An 18,051-nucleotide genomic window follows, 5' to 3' on the forward strand; every position below is an offset into this window, starting at 1 on the left:
ACAATAAAACCCTGTCTCTACTAAAAATACAAAAAAATTAGCCAGGCATGGTGGCGGGCGCCTGTAGTCCCAGCTACTCGGGAGGCTGAGACAGGAGAATGGCTGAACCCGGGAGGCGGAGCTCGCAGTGAGCTGAGATCGGGCCACTGCACTCCAGCCTGGGTGATAGAGCGAGACTCAGTGTCAAAAAAAAAAAAAAAAAGAAAAAGAAAGAAAAGAAAAGAAAAAGTCAGGTTAGATTTTGTCTTTTTCTTTTATATTAGATGGAGTTATTTGTTCTAATATTCAGATATTGATATATCTGGTGAGAAGGATAAAACTGAGACAGTAAACTATGAGTGTTTCTGTTGCTGAGAGTCCTTGTCTGCTAAATATCCCCACTTCATGTGGGTGGAAATTGACCTAAGTTACTATTTGGGTGGAGCTGCCATTGTCCACCCCCAACATCTGGTTACCAAGAAGTATCTGAAGTCTGTGTGTTCACCCTCAAAACAATGACAACAGCAAAGGATCCTTAGGCATACCGCATTTGGGGAGAAGGTACTTTGGAATTGAAAACAACAACAACAAATTAGAGCACTCCAAGCTGATAAGGTAAGAAATGGTCAATTCTGTTAGATGTATGCAATGTTTTAGAAACAAGGGTTGTTTAAAATTTGTTTTAAGTACTAATGGCAAAAAAGTTTCTGAAAAAGTAAACTTCAATTGTCAAGGCAATCTATTAGTAGGAATAACATTTTCCCCAATAATTTATTTTAATGAGGAGCAATTGGGTTTATATTTAGCTATAACTTATTTCTGTCTTTGGGGCAATCTGATTACACATTTGATTGTCTCCTTTTTCATTTATTTATCAGCTCTTACTTCTGCCTTAAAACGATGGTGAGTATTCACCATTCTGTGCTGCTTCAAACATCTGCTCACTGCATGGTGGGGCTGCACTTCTCAGCTCCCACTGTATACCTGATATTTCTAGCTAACGATTTCTTCCATTCCTCGTTTTACATGAAATAATCGTAGCCATTTCTTTCTAACAGCTTTTGTGTTCTGTCTCTCAATTTCACAACTGTTCTAGGTAAAAGTAACAACAGTCATAGTAATAATAATAAAAAGAGTGAATATTCCCTTTATGTTGCTTTGACTTAGCATTTAGCTTAGACCAAGAAAAACCGATGTTCTCAAAGAAACTGTCTCATCATGAGACTCCTTTTTGTTTACAGATCCAACTGGAGACATTTGAGTATGCCAGTCTTAACAAATGTGCTATAAAAAACAAAGATATTATAAGAGTAGCATGGTTTGTCAAATAATGTTATTGGAAATGCTACAAAATCTGAAAATAAAGTACTATACTTTCCTCTTTAAATTTTTGATTAGTCTACATGTCAATTTGCATTTCCATATTTAGCAAGGTATAGAGTATCTCTTGATTTAGTAAGTGAAAAGATTTTTCATTGACAAGCTTTTATTGAAAAAATCTGTACATAAATCATTATAAAAGTAGCTTGAACTACAGAACTCTAATAGAATGTTATTAAATTTGAAAATATTTTGGTATGTATTTGTATGAAGATGTATTTTTTATTTCTTTTAATGGAAAACTGAATTGAATCACCCATTTTCTAAAAGTATCTATTAACCACTATAAAAGCGCAGGCATCAAAAGCACAGACTAGACACCAATATTAAAGGTAAATTTTTAAATATCTCTGGTATCCAACTGATGTTTACAAGAACTGGCATTTTTGCATACTTTAAAATAATGTTTGCATTTTATAAGCTACATATTTTTGTTTCAATCTGCTTTTAGTACTATGATGTATCAGGTTGAATCATTCAGTCATGCTGGTTTTGATCCACATGGTTTTCAAGCCAATTGAGTTATTTTAAGCACAGCATGAAAGAAGAATTTTCTCTTTAATCCAAACCATTTGCTTCACATAATGTCAATGTATACATGACAGAATTAGCAGAGATTTTGCCAAGTAGGCTATGATATACAATAAACAAAAGGCAAAGTACAGAATTATTCTGTTTTTGAGTTAAAATTATTCCACCTTAGAAAGTGTTTTAAAGTAATAATTCCTGAAAAAAATTTAACTATAGTTGCATATAATAATTTTGTACAGGTTTAATATTTGCTTGTACTGCTACAAATGGAAGGGTGTTTAAACAGAAATGGCATTTATTTCTGTAGTTCTTGATGATCTTTCAGGTACATATAATAATATATCCTGTCCTCTAACAATTATGTGACTAATTTTTCATAATACTGTTATTAAACGCATACATTTTTTCCTCTATCTAAAATCAGTCTTGGGCTATTTAATGTCATTCATTTCACATTTCACTGGAGAGGAAAACACAAATAGTTCTGCTATCCTGTTTTGCCCATGAAATATTTCCTAATAAGCATTGCCACATCAAATATAAGTGGATTGGCTTTAGAAGGTTAGTCAAACTGTTCTACTATTTACCTGTGAAAATTGAGGTCATGAGTTCACATAATGAAATGAATTCCCTTACACAGTATTTCTGCTAGTTGCTAAGTCGTGGCTAAATGGATCCTTTTAGAAACAAAAGAGCATGTTTTTGACTCAACACATTTATATGGTTTAAATGTGTCCCTCCAAGCTCGTGTGTTAGAAATGTATGCCCAATGCGTGTTTAAGAGGTAATTAGGTCATGAGAGTTCTGCCCTCGTGAATGGATTAAGACCATTATTGCAAGTGTGATTTAGCTATTGTGGGAGTGGATTCCTGATAAAAAGCTAAGTTCAGACCCTTTTGTCTCTCTCTTTCTTGCCCTCTCTCACACTCTCAACTTCCACCATAGGATAAAGCAACAAGAAGGCCTCAACAGATGCTGGTAGTGTGATATCAGACTGCCGAGCCTCCAGAATTGTGAAAAATAATTTTTTCTATAAATTACCCAGTCTATGGTATTCTGTTTTAGCAACACAAAATGGACTAAGGCAGAAAATTAGTACCAGAAGTGGATTTATCGCTATAACAAATACCCAAAAATGTCGAAGCACCTTTGGAACTGGGTATTGGGTACAGACTGGAAGAATTTGGATAAGCAGCCTTAAAAAACTTAAATTGCTGTGAATTGAGAGTTAAAGGCATTTCTGGTGAGGGCCCAGAAGGAGAGAAGAACTGCAGGGAAACTGAACTTTTCTAGAGGTTACTTAAATGGTTAAAATGAGAGTGTTGGTAGAAATATGGACACTAAAGGCCAGTCTGAGGAGGTCTCAAATGAAATTGAGAAACAAGATACTGGAAGCTAGAGTAGAGGCCATCCTTGTTACACAGTTGCAAAGAACTTGTCAGAATTGTGTTTCTGACCTAGGGTCTTATGCAAGGCAGAACTTAGGAGTGATGAGCTAAATTATCTTGTAGAAGAAGAAATATCTAAGCAGCACAGGGTAGAAGGTGGCACATGGCTTCTTTAGGCCATTTACCATAAAAGAAGAGAACAGGAATGATCTAAAGATGGAATTTATAATTAAATGGGAAGCAGAAAATAAATATTTTGAAAATATTTAGGCTAGAAATGTAAAGAATGAAAAGGCAGGTTTAGGAGAGGAAACTAAGTGTGTGGCCAAGTGACTAACCTTTGCTAAAAAGATTATGATTGGGAAGAAGGGAGCCAGGTAGTATTAATCAAAACAAGGAGGTAAAACTCTCAAGGCATTTCAGAGATATTACATTTCAGAGATATTAGGCTGCCCCTTCCATTGCTGGTCCAGAGCAGAACCTTGAAGGCAGTTTTCAGAGAGGAGCCTGTGGAACCTCAGTATTCACCGTCCTGTGCTGCTTCAAACATCTGCTCACCACATTGCGGTGGAGCACGTCTCAGCCCCTGCCACGACCATAGCTCAAGTGGGCCTATTGCAGCTTGGCTCACCACACTGGAGGGCACAAACAGTAAGCCTTGGCAGCATCCATATGGTGCTGACTCTGCAGACACACAGAGTGCACAAGCTGTAGGGCTGTGGTGGACTCCACCTGGATTTCAAAGGATGTATTGGACAGCCTTGGGGCCCAGGCAGGGCAGAAACTTGATGCAGGAACAGAGCCACCACAGAGAGCCCTCACTAGGGCAATGCTCAGAAGAACTGTGGGGTCAGGGATATTACATAAACTCTAGAACTGTAGAGCTATCAGCATAAAACTCCAGCCTGGGAGAGTTGCAAGCATAAGATTCCAACCTGTGAGAGTTGTGGTGTAGCCTATGTCCAACAAAGACATACAAGTGTGGCTGCCTGAGACTTTGAAGGCCCACCCCCAGTCCAGCATGTCCCGGAGGAGGAACATGGAGTTAGGAAATGTTATTGTGGAACTTTACAATTTAATGTTGTGTGCATTGCTGTGTTTTGTACTTACTTGGAATCTGTTACTCCTTTCTTCTGAATTATTTCTCCTTTTTGGAATAGGAACGTCTATCCTATGCCTGTTACACCATTGTATTTTGGGAGTAGATAGCTTACTTTGATTTCACAGGCTCACCTCTGGAGGAAAATTTGCCTCAGGATGAATTGTGCTTTGAGACTCACCCACATCTGATTTAGAGGAGACTCTGGACTTGGAGTGTTTTGAGTTAATGCTTTAATAAATTAAGAATTTGGGGTTATTGGACTGGAATGAATGTATTTTGCATGTGAGAAGGACATAAATTTTCAGGGCCAAGGGTGGAATGCTGTGGTTTGAATAAGTCCCCCAAAGTTTATGTGGTGGAAACTTAATCTACAGTGCAAGAGTGTTGACAAGAGAGACCTTTTACGAAGTAATTTGGTCATGAGGGCTCTGCCTTCATGAATGTAATAATGCCATTATTGTGGCAGTGTGTTCCTGATTTTTAAAAATGAGTTTGGTTCCCCTTTTGTCTGTTTCTCTCATTATTTTACCCTCTTAACTCTTAAGATGGGATGATGCAGCATAAAGATTCCTGCCACATCCTGGCACCTGGATACCGGGCTGCCTATCTTTTAGAACCATAAGCAATACATTTCCTTTCTTAATAAATTACTCAGTCTATGGTATTCTGTTCCAGAAACACCACAAAAAGTGTTCACAAAACAAACTCATTAACCCAGGTATTTTCCGGACTCCTAATAGCATTGCCTTAAAATGTATACATTTGTATAAAAATGGACCCATAAGAATACTTTGCTAAACATTTTGTTATCTGTTATCTATAGGTCAGAAAGTGTTTCATATTTAGCCTTCTCTGAATATTGTAACATGGAGAAATGAATACAATTATTCTTTACAAATGGAAAAACTTGAAGTTGGTTGTCAGATGTTTAGTAATTTTTAAGGTTATTTTTGACAGATGACTTTTAGAAGAGCAGCAACTAAAGTAAGAGTAAATATCACTTAAATGTCAATTAGTGACAGATAATTAACCAGATACTCCATGGGGAAAGCACATACAAATTACAATAATTTTTATAAGTTGCCAAACATACTGTAGAGATAAAACTTCAACGAATTATATATGTTCTCAAAATTCTATTAGGGTAACAAAATGAAATGCAAAGATATTAAAAATATATTGAAAACTATTACTGCAAGTTTTCTTAAAATATAACTGATAACTTTAAATTTGTATTTAACTTACTGACATATACAAAAAATATTGTTAGTTGTGCTTGAACATGGCTATGACACTTTTGTATGTTCCAGTATCTCATGGAAACAGTTTATTTAATTAATTTATTTATTTTACTTATTCTGATAGATCTTGCTTTCTAGTGAAATATTAGCAAATATATGATACTGGCTTTTTGAAATCATATTGTTAGTTATCTGCCTCCTATAAAAAGCAAATAGAAACTTCTTCTATTCTTAAAAGTCTTCATGATATGAGAATCATATATTACTCTTCTAAATAATAGATACATATTTCTGAAGAATTTTATGTTTAATCAAATTACATAAAGATGGGACTTATTACATCTAATGTGATATCTCAGTCACAAGTTAAACATCACATAAATTATTTTTTAGTAAATTAAGCAGCTTTAAATCTTCTGTCATCACAATTCAAGGAGACTTACTTTCTAAGAAAAGCACACATTCAATCTGAAGTCATTGCGTGACTAGCTCTCCCTTGGGTAATGCAATGCCCGACGAAATGTTAAATACACTAGCGTTTCATGGTAACAAATAGGACTAGAAAAAAAAATCATAGTTAAAAGACAGTAACAGTGTTGTAAAGATCAACACCTTTAGGTTTCTCAAAGGTAAAAGACTTGCTGTCACAATCAATAATAGCTGTGAGCACATATGGCTCCTCTAAAATGGCATCACTAGGAATGAAGTTAATAACACAGAGACAACAGTAAAAGCAATAAAATTGGTCTTTTCACCAATTATACAAAGTCCACTGATTCTGCATAAATAATCACAAGCAATTTTTTTGGCATACTCTTACGACAGAATGTATCACTCAGCGATGACTTTTTAGTGAAATTGAGATAAAATTGCAAAGCAGACATTTAACTTATTTCAAAGACAGAATTGCATTTTCTTTAAGAAAAAATAAAACTCCTATTCAGTATTGTCGTAAAGTCATTTTACCCTTAGTATTTACCAAGTTATGCTATATTTTGAAATATTAATGCATTGGGAAGGCAGTAGACTACAGTAGGCTGCGCTAATTTTCAGTCCCACCACTTACTAGCTGTGTGAACTTGGACAAATGAAGGGAGTGTTCTAACCTTCATGTCCTCATTTGCCAAATGAGGATAATAATGGTATGACTCTGGGAGAACATGGGTGAAGGTTGAATGGAATTTGGTAGCATGATCCCATGAAATGATAAAAATTTATAAAGAATGTCTGTCACAGAGCTGCTTTTATGTGGAAAAAGCATGTATATATTACATAAGCGCAAACTTACTTGTTTAGCTTATTATTTTTGTTTCGATTTTGTGTATTTACCTCTGGCCACTCTGCTTCCCTGTTTCCCCAAGAGATATAGGATAACAGTAGAATCCACCATAATATCTTATTGACATATATCTGTAGAGGTTTATATTGATGTACACCCATATATACATCACGATTTTAAGTTTTACAAAAACAAACTGATATTTGCATTATGCTATTTTTTTCAAAGATAATTTCTATAAATTATTCCAAGTCCTCTGAGGTAGCTCTTACACCTTTTTTAATGACTGCATAATATTTTCTAGAATATACATAATTAGTCTTTTATTGAAGACTGAGCATTCGCTTGGTTTTAAGGTGATTTCCCCATTACAAAATTATATACTAAAATGTTTAAATGTCAGTAAGTTATGCTTTTGTTTTTATGGGTTATAATATCAGGTTTTGAATTTCTGTGTTGAAATGCACATGTTTATTTGAGTTTAGAGACTGTACTAGAACAAAAGTTCTGCAGAGAGCTTTGTTGCCATCCAATAATATGTCTCAAGTATCTAGAAGAGTGAGTAGAATTTTTTATGGTTCGACAATGTATTCAAAATGCCTAGATGTGTGCCTACATTTTATTAAGCTCAATTTGTATTTTTTGAATAAATGAACAAAAGGATGTAATATGTCATATTTTTAAGACCAATGTGTCATTTTCTCTACATCCCAACCACCAGAAGATTTTGTAACTCTTGTATATTTTAAATTTTTTAGTGAATCTGAAAGGAAGAGAGTCTAACTTGTTGTATTTAATTTATATTTTCATAATATATTTTATCATCTCATTTCTTGATTATTTGGGTTGCTCTTTTGTGAGTTATCAATTAAAATCCTACCTGTTGTTTTATTTTTTCTCAGTTTGTAAGAGATATCTGTATTACTATAGAAATTGACTCTTTAATCTTTCTTCTGCCTTATTTATATATTTCAGATCTATCATATATTTATTTTGCTTATTATTTGATATATTTATTTTGCTTATTATTTGGATCATGAGGTCAAGAGATTGAGACAATCCTGGCCAACATGGTGAAACCCCATCTTTACTAAAAATACAAAAATTAGCTGGGCTTGGTGGCGCACGCCTGTAGTCGCAGCTACTCAGGAGGCTGAGGCAGGAGAATAGCTTGAACTGGTGAGGCGGAGGTTGCAGTGAGGCAGAGGTTGCAGTGAGCCGAGATCGCACCACTGCACTCCAGCCTGGCAACAGAGTGAGACTCTGTCTCAACAAAACAAAAAAAAGAAAGAAATTCAACTCCAGCTTCTGATGAAAAACGTAAGTTCTTACTAGAATAAAATTAACAATTTCAATTAGTTTTCTTCACTGGATTCAACATCTCTAGCTAGCAACATATGTATACATCTTTAACTAATTTAATCCGTCATTGTTAAATGAGTTATGAATATACATAAATCTTTATGCAACTCTTATTTACCCCTCACAATAAAATGATTTTTGTGTGTGTGTTACATCTTTGGTTTTTATTTTGTGGATTTTCTTAAGCAAATAGATTTGTCAGCTTCATATTACTGGCTGAAAAACTACTTGAACAGATTGTACATAAAGTTAACAGTCCTATGGAAATAATTTCTATTTTAATTGTATAATTTAATACAATAACAAATAAAAGTTGAGAAAAAGATGTAGCATGATCTACTATTCTTTTAATTTTATTCTAGATTTACATTTTTGGCATTAATAGTTTTCAATTGAACTATACTTAAATTACCATCTAAAGTTTTATTTTTACACGTTGAAATTTTTAAGAGTCAATGGACCTACAGTCCATATAAATGTAAATTTATTAATTGATCTACCTATCTATCCATACTTTCACTTTTAAAGACACCTAATAATGGTGATAACATAGAATTTGAATTAATAAAGAGAGATTAGCCTGCTGTGTCTCAAATGGTCTCTTTTCGTATTATTAGCTTTGTTTCAGATATGTTGCATTTACTAATTTACATATCTTCTCCTTTTTCAGTATTTCTTTAAATACCTTCTGCTACAATTGCACATAAAAAGAAATAAAAGATGTCAGCAGAATAAAAACACATAGTAAAGGTCATATGTTCAAAGTTGAGTGGTATCATCACTGGGAAAACATAAGATTCATAGACTACAAAGATGTTACTGTTATCCCTAAAACAATGTGGTTTTATATATCTAAATTCATTCCTTACCACTCAAAATATCTAGCTGTGCTTTATTTTACTTACCCACAGTTTGATAGTAAATCCTCAGAACTAAGTAGATGTTTCTGAGACTTCTAGGATTGAGATTTTTTAATTCATTATTTGTTATATAAGCATTTATTGAAAATAAGCACTGTGCTTCTTTTGGAGATACAATGGCTATCAAATCATAAAGCATAAAATGTAGAGGGTTAAGCAGAAAAAATACATTTAATGGAAGAAGCAAACATTGTTACCATCCCATATGGGAGAGAAATCACATCTAGGCAGGTGATCAGGAACCTCCCTACAGGGAAATAAGAAGTAGAACAAGTTTAGGTATTGATCAGGAATGTTGAAGGACGGGAGAAAAAATGGCTTTACCTTCTCTCTCTTTCAAGAAGAAAGAGCTAGTAAATGCCTATGATAAAGAGAAAATATCAGATAAACTGAAACAGTATGACAAATATAAACAGTATAACTGAAGTAATAAGTGTAAAGTGAAAAATAATCCATTTAACCTAAAATCATAAACTGAGCAAACGGTACGGAGGCATTTTGATTCTATCATAAAAGCAGTGTGATATCATTGGTAGAACAGATACGGTCAGGCTTGTATGAGTCATACCTCTTGGTTAACAGTGTGGAAAAAGGATTAGAAATATTAAGATTGGAATATCTGCTGTGAAAAATAGAGAAAGCATAAAAGCGTATCTTTTATAAGCTCCCCCATATGTATGTATGTGCATTTGTGTATATGTATCATATATATATTTCTTATTGTAGTCTACTTATGCTTATTGTAATCTATAGAAAAATGATACCAACTATACAGCCTCTTCAAATTGTGCAGCACAATTGTTTCGTTAGTAAGTTCTACTTTGTTTTTTTCAAAGCATGCAGTTTTGGGATTTAAACACCCAGGAAAGTCATCTTGCCAATTAAACTTGATTTTGTCCTAAATTCATGGTTATGATTAATCCATTAGCTATCACTCATGCCAAGCAGCAGTCAATGGATAGAAAGCAGAAAATTATGTCAAATACATTAATTTCTACATTCCATGAAGTTTTTTAATGCTACAGTTACTTTCTCAAAAACACTTTGACATTTTGACAAATATGTGGAATGATCTCTATTCCTCTTGCAAACAAAATGCATTTTACTCCAATAATTGATCATTTCACTCTAAATTATGATCAGTTCTGGTTGAATAAATGCAGTTATTTGACATCTGCCAACACTAATATTTTTCTTCCAGTTTTATCTTTACCTCTTCTAGTCCAGCTATGAAATTTTTAGTCTTTGTAAAAATAATACCTCATAATTAAAATAAGTTTAGTTGCCATATATAGTTTGCTATATATTCTTTTAATGGTCTCTAAATGCATTGTCCCTTTTAGGCAATTCATTTCTAGAAACTTGATATTAACAACATATCAAATATATATACTTACTAAGATACTTTGTAGAATTCATATATTTACATACACTTGTTAAGTTGTGAAGCCTCACCAATATTTATATTGTACACTTATACTATGTATATTAGACTAAGGCTGTGCGTTTTCATAATTTTGATTAACTGGATATTATTGTTTAAAAGAGTTTTATGCAGCACACATGTTTTTTATTTAGAAATAATGCTTTCCAATATTTTAAATAATGCTTAATATTTTAATAATCCAATATTGGATTAAAATAATAATCCAATGTTTTAAATAATCCAATATTTTAAATAATGCTTTCCAATATTTTAAATAATGCTTTCCAATATTGTAAAACCAATATTTTATTGGAAGTAACTAAAATGAACAAGTTGTACAATACAATTAAGGTTCTTCTTCTGTATGTTTTTAGTTTTACTGTCTCTCATCTATATCAGAAAAATGGGAGCCTTACACATTCTTTTTTTCATTTACATAACTGAATAGCTTATTAAGTGTTCTTGTTTTCACATTTTGTCTCATTCTTTCCTATTGTATCTGGGTTGCTTATCTACCTAGTGCCATCCTTGACTTTTTAAATTCATCTCTTTTATACTATTGCAGATTTTGAAAATAATATATTCTTGTTAACACCTATCCACAGTTTGTGAAACATATAAAAGTTAAGCTCTCTTTCAAAAAGTTTTTTTTATACAAAAGTATGAGATGCTGCAGTCCCACTGTACTTTCATACTCATTTGGATATTTTTATATCCAAGGCCTTTCATGAGCTCTTATATATAGAACTTACCAGTACCACAAAGTCATTTATATCAACTTTTCCAGGCAATTTTTAAACAATTAATTTTATAAGGAAAAGATTGAAACTCCAGGAATGGAAAGGAGTGTAAACTGAGGAAATGGTTGCAGGGTGGCTGTGGTGGAATAGTTTTGGAACATCGTTAGAGTGGAAATTCTGTGTTGCAAATGCAAAATTACAGCCTGTTACATAGCATGTAAGATCTTTAATCGAATGGATACTTTTAATAAATGTGAATTTTCCCTTAAAGAGTGCAGTATATTTCCTACATACAGCCTTATCAGGTAATCATTGTTTGAATAGAAGTGAAAACATACAAACTAGATGAAGTTGAAGACTACCGTTCAAGTATTTACTAAGAGAGGACTTTGCTTCTTGCAACTATCCAAACTACTTGGCTTTTATTAGTTTAAACAAGTAAATTTTATGAACTGTTTTTATCATAAAGTTAGGCAAGCAGAACCCTTTTCTCCCCCTCTCTGCCATCAGTCTACTATTTAAAATCTACAAATACAGAGAAGCAAGCCAATGGGAAGGCACCTAACTGTTGCATTAAAATCCTCTGTTTGTGTCTTAAAATTTGAACTAATATTTAGTATTGAGAACACATAGACTATATAAAATAATTAAGATGTTCTCATATTATTTGTATTGAACTATAAAGTTTCTCAATAGTTCACTTCTACAAAAATGATCAGGGAACTGTTTTTGCATTTTCAGTCTTTGTTAGTGACTTGTTCTCTTGGAAAGCTCTTAAGGTTTTAATAATATAATTGTCACTTTATTAAGTTGATTTCCTGGAATAAGCCACCTGGCTTTAGCAACTACATTTGTATTTTCTAGGTACTAACTCTCAATATTTACAGTTGGTTTTATATATAAGATATTACATTTTGGAAAGAAATGAATGTGATCTCTTCAGCCAGTATAATGACTATAGTGTCATCTTACATGACTCACATACCTAGCTTTGGATTTACTTTCCAGATCAATTCCAAATCCAAGATTTGACTGGATTTTCCAAAATAATAAACCCATCTTTTGGTGCATAGGTCTCCAAAGAATTTTTCTGTGCATTTTGATGTGCTTTGTGTCAATGGAGTTTTAGAACATATACCAGTATACATACTTTATCATCTCCGAAGGTGACTAAGCAAAGACTGAGTCTGATATCAAACGTGAAAATAATTGAATTTGATTATAAAACAAAGGAAAAGAATTTAAAAGGTGACTCTAGTGAGTAGGGCAACATAACTTGGCAATCATCTTTATTTAATTCATAAAGTGATATTTGCATGTCTACTTATGTGTATCTATTACTCCAAAGCTGTGTTGTTCAATTCAGTAGTCACTAGGTGTATGTTGATATTGAGCACATGAAACGTAGCCAGTTTGATGGAAAAATGGAATTTCCAATTTATATTATTTGAACTGACTATTTAAATTTGAAAACAAGCTATGTAAAATAAGTTTTTGATTAAACACAAGTTTATTGGTTTGGTATAGGTACATTTCACTTTGATCACTGCATTCTACCAGATTTTATAGTTGTAGTTCATGTGGCAGATGCATAAGTAGTTTCTGCTATTACACATACATTTTCTTCTAGAAAATGTCATTGTATCGTTTCAGTTTAAATGAATCTTTTCAACACAATGATTTAATGTTGTAATGCACTTATTTGAACATTTCACATAGCGAATTAGAGTGATACTATGTAAACTCTCAGATTTTGATAATGTAATTGTAAGTACTAATTATTTTAAAGTGTTTTTTATACTTATTTTCCTTCAAATTAAATTATTTTTCTCATTGAAGTAAAAATGTATGGTCATATTTATAAATTTAAAACAAACTACTTCTCCTATGGAATTGAGTGGAGATACAGAAGCTAGTACAGATTGAGCATCCTTAATCAAAAAATGTGAAATTTGAAATTCTCCAAAATCTGAAGTTTTTGAGTGCCAATATAACACCACAAGTGGAAAATTCCACATCAGACATGTTATCTTTTCACTGTATTAATGACATGTCATATTTCTTACTGTTAAGTACTTATGTCTGAATATGCATAAGAAAATTATTGCTTATCCATAGCATAAAAATTCTGTCAGGAATGACGGAGTTGTCAAATAAGCACAGGTGATCCAGATTGGTAGCTGAGATAGACACTTTTGCTTTCTGATGTTTTAATGTAGGCAACTTTGTTTCATGCACAAAATTATTTTTAATTTATTTTTAAATACTGTTTAAATAAAAGTACACCCAGGCTCTGTGTGTAAGGTTTTAAGTGAAGTGGTGGTTAAATGAATTATTATACCTGAAACAAGTTGTTATTTCAGGTATGGAAAACTTTTCAAACTTTTCAAAAAGTTATCAGGAATATTTTACAAAGCAAAAGATCTCAATAAGTTATCAAACAATTGTCTACAGTATACAAGATCTTTCTACTAATATCAAAAATCAATTGATTCAAATATTGAAATAATGTAAGTATTATTCTTTAGCCTACAATAAACAGGAAATAAAAAGCACTCTTCAATTAATACATTGGTTATGTTTTATCTCCATTTTTGCAAGGAAATGCTGTCAATTTGTGGCTTTAATTATTCAACTTTTGTCATAAATTATATTCAACTTTTGTCGTAAATTAAAATTTTCAACTTTTGTCATAAATTATATGTCATTAACATATGTCAAAGAAGAGAATCTGCTAAACATAAGGATGTTATTTTCTATCACAATGGGTGGTGCCTCAGTTTCAACTAGACAAAATTTTGGATTAATTAGAATGCTAAAACAGACTGCGTTCCTCTTCACATTTTGTTCTACTGTTAGAAACACATTGAAAATATCTGTACGTTTTCTGAAGCAAACTTAATGAAAAGTTTTATTGATGTTTAGTTGTTAAAACCATTTAATATGTGCATGCAAATGTGTAAATCATCACCAGGTTTTGCAAATCTTGAATGAAAAAGAAGGTAGTCAAGTAACATTTTTTGGATTCTTTTTCAGACAGAGTCTCACTCTGTCACCCAGGTTGGAGTGCAGTGGGGTGATCTCAACTCACTGCAAACTCTGCCTCCCAGTTTAAGCGATTCTCTTGCCTCAGCCACGATAGTAGTTAGGATTACGGGCATGCGCCACCATGCCCGGCTAATTTTTGTATTTGTATTTGTAGAGATGGGGTTTCGCCATATTGGCCAGGCTGGCCTCGAACTCCTGGCCTCAAGTGATCCGTCCTTCTCGGCCTCTCAAAGTGCTGGGATTACATGCTTGAGCCACCGTACTCAGCCAATTAACTTAATGATATTGTGTTCTCTACCAATGATTGTTGTTTGAATGGCAAAAAAGAGTTTCACACAGATTTTCTGTACTGTAAATTCCAATTAAATACTTTCTTGAAACAAGAGAAATGCATGCCAATATTCGATAGTTAAGACCCCCCCTGAAATTCAAGTGATTTATGCTTTCTCACCAATATCACAATATATATTAACTAATATGAAACTAAATTTAGTACATTTCTGTACCGAAATATATGCAGAAATTGAAATTTTTCATAATACAAATCTATGATGATAACATTTCTCTAACAGGATAAATATGCAGAAGGTGTTTATTGTAATTCACAGCGTCATGTAAATTGGCTGCAAAGCTACTCTTTTTCTGAGAAAATTTTGAGGAATGCTTTGCTGATATTAATAAACGGAGTTTATTTTAATTTATCAAATGCCTATTTAATTTAATGCTAATGTTACTGAGTTGACACAGTTAGTAGATTGATATAATTTGGGAAGTGTTATTTTTGGAACTGTTACACATTTGCTTCTAAGTTAAATTTCCTCCTTCCAGGCGCAGGCTATGGCTATGACTTCCCTCATGTCTGCGCTGGCTGCTCAACTGCTCTGTCCCCCGCAGAGCTGCCGCCTGCGCTCTCGCACCTTCCACCGTGCTGCACTTTGGAATCACCAGTGAGACAATTGTGAAACCAGCTTCAATTTCTGAGGAAGAATTGTTGAATTTAATAAATAAACTGAGTAATGTTGATAATTAGATGGCCACCTTGTTCAGCTGCCTCTTGCAGGGCACACTGATGAGAGAAAGATCTGCAATGCTTTTTCTCCAGACAAGGGTGTTGATGACTTTCCTGTAATGAATGTAGGACTAAAGTGTTTAGACCAGTATTCCATGTTACTGGCTACCCGATGGGATGTGCGGGAAACAATTAAGCAAACTGACATTCCAATCCTAGAGAAGACTGTGGTTGTGGCTGGAAGGTCAAAAATTGTTAGAATGCCCATTGTAATGTCACTGCACATAGATGGGGCACATGAACGTCCCAGAGATGATGCCACTGTTATAATATCTCCTGGATACTCTCCCAATGAGCAGTTGAAGAAACATAAAATTTTTGCAGATAGTGTAACATCCGCTGCAGGCATTCCAAGCCTGTTCACAATAGATATAATCAAGGAAAGAGCAGCAGTTATTGATGTGGGAATAACCAGAGTTCAAGATCCCGTAACTGCTAAACCCCAAATTGGTTGGAGATGCGAATTTTGAAGGAGTCAGATAAAAAGCCTGTTACATCATGCCACCTCCTGGAGGTGTTGGCCCCATGACGGTGGCGATGTTAATGAAGAATACCATTATTGCTGCAAAAAAGTGCTGAGGATGGAAGAACAGGAAGTGCTGACGTCTAAAGAGCTTGGAGTAGCCACTAATGAATTGTTGTGTCTTCTATGTCAAGAACAGCACTCCAAGCCAGCTCAAGAAGCAAAGCAGGCCAATAGAAAGACAATATATTTTATTTATTCTACTGAAATGGTTTAAAATGATGCTTTGTATTTATTGAAAGCTTAAATTGGAGGGTGTTTGTGCACATAGCTCTGCAGTACCTCACCAGGGGTCATTCCAGTATGCAGGGGTGTGTATCTAGCCAAGAGCAGCCATTAACCCAGTGCTGAGCTTGGGAGACATTTGTCATATTGAGATGGATACTTAACTCTGTCAAACCACCTCGGTTAAATGTTTGCCTTCACTAGGACTGCGTTTCCCAAATCCTATTCCAATAAGAGTTGATACTCATTTTAGGTACAAAAACTTCTGGGTTCAACTGATCGAACTAAAGGAAGAGTGTTGCTAGACAAAATTAGGGAAAAGGTGAAAAAGGAAAAAATGGTAGTAATTGAGTAGACAAAAATTCCTCTAACTTATATGTGCATTGATTGGTAACCAGATTTATCTAAGTAGAACTGGATTGCTTAGGAAAAAAGAAAAAGTACCTATTAATCGTTTTCCTAAGCTGTCTTTTTGAGGCTTAGTCATTGGGAAAATGTTTAGGATTGTTCCTTGATATTAGTCCTCATTTTATGTATGCTACCCTTCAGTAAGTTCTCCCTATTTTAGATTTCTAGGATTGAAAGGCTTACTTGATATATTAGTCTTGTGTATTATCATATTTGGCTTTGCTATATACTTTAACTTCATTGTTAAAGTTTTGTACTGTTAGGGAATATCTGTATAGTTTATTTAATATATCTTAAAACCTAATTTTGAAAAACAAACGTGGCTTGATAACCATTTGGGTAGCTTGGATAATTATGAAACTTACTTTCCACCAAAGAATTGCCAGCTTTTCTGAGATGTATCCTGTTGATTTGTTCAGAATATTTTTTTTCTTTTCTGAGCAGGAGTCTTGCTCTGTCGCCAGGCTGGAGTGCAGTGGCGTGATCTTGGCTCACTGCAACTTCCGCCTCCTGAGATCAAACAATTCTCCTGCCTCAGCCTTCCAAATAGCTGGGACTACAGGTGTGCACCACCATGCTCAGCTAATTTTTATATTTTTAGTAGAGATGGGTTTTCACCATGTTGGCCAGGATTGTCTCGATCTCTTGACCTCATGATCCGCCCGCCTCGGTCTCCCAAAGTACTGGGATTACAGGCTTACAGGCGTAAGCCACCTAACCCAGAAGATTTTTAAGAGTCTGGGTTAATATTAAATTTAATCATATCCTCTGAATGTTATCTTTTTCTTTATTAATAAAACAAACAAACAAGAAACAAAATTAAATTTCATTTTAAAACAGGAACTCATTTTGTCCATGTGGATACAAATGCTAAAGCAAAATCTTTTTCTTCATATTGATTCATTGATTGGAAAACTTTTAACTATGTTTGCAACAACTGGTGTATGGAAAATTTTTCAAATGTAAATTTATAAAATCTAAATACACATAAAATGCTTTCAATGAAAATGTAGTATCCATATTAAAATAAGCTGTACATGTAAAATATAAAGTAGATTTCAAAGAATTAGTATTTTAAAAATCATCTTGTTTTACGTTTTGAGATAAAATATAACATATTAGACTAAACACAAAATAGTATGAAAGTTGATTTTAAAAATTACATATATGGCTCAGGTTACACTTCTATTGGAAAATGCTCTGATCAAGCATGATTATGAGGGTGAGATAAATGCCTATATAAAGTATTCCAATGGTTTTCCTAGACTTTTTGACTTGAACATGATTTCCAGGACACTAGGAATCCAGAAATATGCTATGACACAGAGTTTAGTTTTTATTTTATAATTCCTTGGCTCCATAATCATGTATATGTGAAGACTACATAGAATTGAAACTAAAAACCTCTAAAAATCTATATGAATATAAAA

General features: G+C 33.6%; 1 pseudogene; it reads left to right on the top strand.

Annotated features, from left to right (window-relative positions):
- The first annotated feature begins 15,233 nt into the window (after positions 1-15,233).
- LOC696678 (bifunctional methylenetetrahydrofolate dehydrogenase/cyclohydrolase, mitochondrial pseudogene) lies at positions 15,234-16,205 on the top strand (annotated as a pseudogene).
- Positions 16,206-18,051: the final 1,846 nt, after the last annotated feature.

Source organism: Macaca mulatta, chromosome 2 (genome assembly GCF_049350105.2).
Source record: "Macaca mulatta isolate MMU2019108-1 chromosome 2, T2T-MMU8v2.0, whole genome shotgun sequence".
NCBI classification, from domain to species: Eukaryota; Metazoa; Chordata; class Mammalia; order Primates; family Cercopithecidae; genus Macaca; species Macaca mulatta.